At 30.2% G+C, this 3,129-nt stretch overlaps 1 protein-coding gene across 5 annotated transcripts in view; it reads right to left on the bottom strand.

The window, feature by feature from the left end:
• Positions 1-3,129, bottom strand: part of LOC108691633 (E3 ubiquitin-protein ligase RBBP6) — a 30,673-nt gene that overhangs the window by 23,425 nt on the left and 4,119 nt on the right. The gene's annotated exons all lie outside the window — the stretch shown is intronic.

The raw sequence follows: 3,129 nt of genomic DNA, 5'->3' as shown, positions 1-3,129 counted from the left end.
CACACACACACACACACACACACACACACACACACACACACACACACACACACACACACCATGCATATATTGTATCAAATTATTAAAAATTTACTTATCAATTTAATTTAATTTGTAATATTATTACAATAGTTTAATTGCGTTTATAAGTCCGGAAAACCAATTTAGCGCGCAGTTCGAATATAAATATTATATATATGCATGTACATATATTAATAATATTTTCCGGACTTATAAATGCAATTAAACTACTGAGATATCACAAGTTAAATTAAATTGACAAGCAAATTTTTAATAATTTGATGCTCAATTCGGTATCTAGAGATGAAAATGACCAAATTTTACTAATTTTACTAATTTATTCGGTAAATTATTGTAAATTAGTCAGCAATTTTTGGAGGCTGATAAAATGGTAATTTAAAAAATATATAAAAGTAAAATAATTTGACGTAAAAGCATTTAGCCTTTAGTTAACTCATATTTTCATTTTGATGTTACATATTGATATACAATATAATATATTATACCAATACATAATACTAATATGTAATATTATTTCTTTCAATTATTATACATTGAATATATGACAATTAAAAGATTAGATGCATAATCTAAACCAAAAAAACTTCAAATAAGTTTTTTTATTAGGATTTTGAAAAAATGTAACAAGTACAGTAATCTTAAGGAGAGATTCTAGTCAAAAATCTTCAAAAAATCGAAATTTTTTTTCATTTTCTGATAGTAGAACATCTAAAAAATATGTTCCTAAAGTATTATTTCGAAATTCGTAAAATTAACGAATACATAAGTGATTTACTAGGTAATCCAACTGTTCGACATTCAGGTAAGGGATCCGCTCAGCGCGCAGAGGTCTGTTTATCTTCCAAGAACCCCACGCGTTCAAACAAAAAAAGAAAAAAGAAAAAGTCTCTTATATATATATATATATTAGGTGTACAACTTTGCTTCCGCCGTTTTCCTATAGATGGCTTTAGCGGTAAGTGGTGGTCAAAATAAATAGATCATAGACGTCATACAATAAACTTGGGTATCTGTCAACATAACCCCATAGAAACATTAGTCGATTTGTGTCTGCATCATAAAGTTATTCTCGATTGAAAATGTCAGTTTACGAGCCAAATTCTCGTCATTTGCGGAAGGTTTTAATTTTTTGCTTCAATATGAAGAAATCTGCGGCTGAGGCTCATCGAATGCTCTCAAATACTTATGATGAGGCCGCTATTAGTGGAAGAACGTGTCCTGAGTGGTTTCAACGCTTCAAGAACAGTGATTTTGACGTCCAAGGTCATGCTCTGTATTTGGTGGGATCAGCTCGGCGTAGTGTATTATGAACTGTTAAAACCGACTGAAATAATCACAGGCGATCGGTATCGAACGCAATTGATGCGTTTGAGCCGAGCATTGAAAGACAAACGGCCGCAATACAACGAGACACGATAAAGTGATTTTGCAGCATGACAATGCTCGACCCCATGTTGCGAAAGTGGTCAAGACATACTTGGAAACGTTGAAATATTAAGTCCTACCCCATCCGCCGTATTCTCCAGACGTTGCTCCCTCTGACTATCACTTGTTTCGATCAATAGCACACGGCCTGGCTGACCAGCACTTCCGGTCTTATGAAGAAATAAAAACTTGGATCGATTTGTGGATAGCCTCAAAAGATGACCAGTTTTTTCGACGCGGAATTCGTCCGCTACCCGAAAAATGGGAGAAAGTAATGGCCAGCGATGGACAATACTTTGAATCATAAATGTATAACCAGTTTTTTACAATAAAGCCTCGAATTTCGGAAAAAAACGGCGGAAGCAAAGTTGTACATGTAATACAATAAACTTTATTAAACAATCAAATTTATTAGAACGGTGTTTAGGCGGACATAATCAAAACATAATGAATGTTTAAATTCAACAATCTGATGTCTTGCTAAACACCTTCATATCAAAAGTGATCGAATCTTGTGCATATTTGACTGTGGGAATCTTGAATGAGGACTACATAACTTTTTAAAGAGACAATAGGCATAATTATTGATCAACAATGTAAAATGTTTGAGAGTTACTCAGACAAATGGTGAAAAATCCTATTGCCGATCAAAACAACGTAAATGAAGCAAACAAATTTTTTGAGAAAGCAGAAGACTTATTTTATGAAATCAGAAATAGTAGATTAACCAGAAATGAACTATAAGTAAATACAAAACTGTGTACAATAGTACCTAAAACTTTAAACGCAGTTTTCTCGAATATTTATTATATTTTTCAAGTGTCATTGACATAACAACACTAAAGACTAATAATCGAATTGGTTTCATCTTTTGGATAATTCGAAATAACTGTTATATCTTTTGTGTAAATCTATAAAAAACTTATAATAAAATGTTAATAATAATCTTTCTTTTTGTTAAAAAATGTATCGAAAAATAATTTTAAAAATTAAATCTTTTTTCAAATAAGTTTTACTTAAAAAAATTTTGTAATTTTTTATCTGGAGCGGTTTATACAGAAAAGACATTAATAACAAATGAAAATATACCTTACTTTTGTCTCACAAAGAATACTAGACAACTTAAAAATTCAAAAAATTCTGAAATATTGTGTGCAAATAGAGTAGTTTATTCGTAACACAAAATTATTTTTTATTCGTGCGAAATTACAGTTTTAGAGAACAAAACACTTTAAAAAAAAAAAATTTTTTTTTCTTTTAAAGCGGATATCATCGAAACTGTAAATAGAAAAAAATTTCCACAATGAAAATTAAATAATTTCAAGAGTAGTTTACAACTATAATAAAAATTTTTTTTTTAATTATTTACTTAATACCCCCATCCTCACCTCTATTAAAAAAAAATTTTTGTATAAAAAAAAAAGAGCATTTTACGTTGAAAATAACGATATATATATATATATATACAATTATGTTCCGAAAAACCATTTTTCAAATATGAACGAAAACGTGTCTATGTATGTACGTTCTGTACGTATTCGTTTCACGTTGACTGCGTGAGATAGCGTGAAGGCAAATACAATATAATCCATCAGCACAATATCACAACAGCAACTATTGAAATAAGAGCTTCTATACAACAACAACAACAACAACAACAAT

The sequence above is a fragment of the Atta colombica genome, unplaced genomic scaffold (genome assembly GCF_001594045.1).
Source record: "Atta colombica isolate Treedump-2 unplaced genomic scaffold, Acol1.0 scaffold48, whole genome shotgun sequence".
Lineage (NCBI taxonomy): Eukaryota > Metazoa > Arthropoda > Insecta > Hymenoptera > Formicidae > Atta > Atta colombica.
Note: the sequence above shows the minus strand (reverse complement) of the source record. Positions and strands in the feature narration are given on the sequence as shown.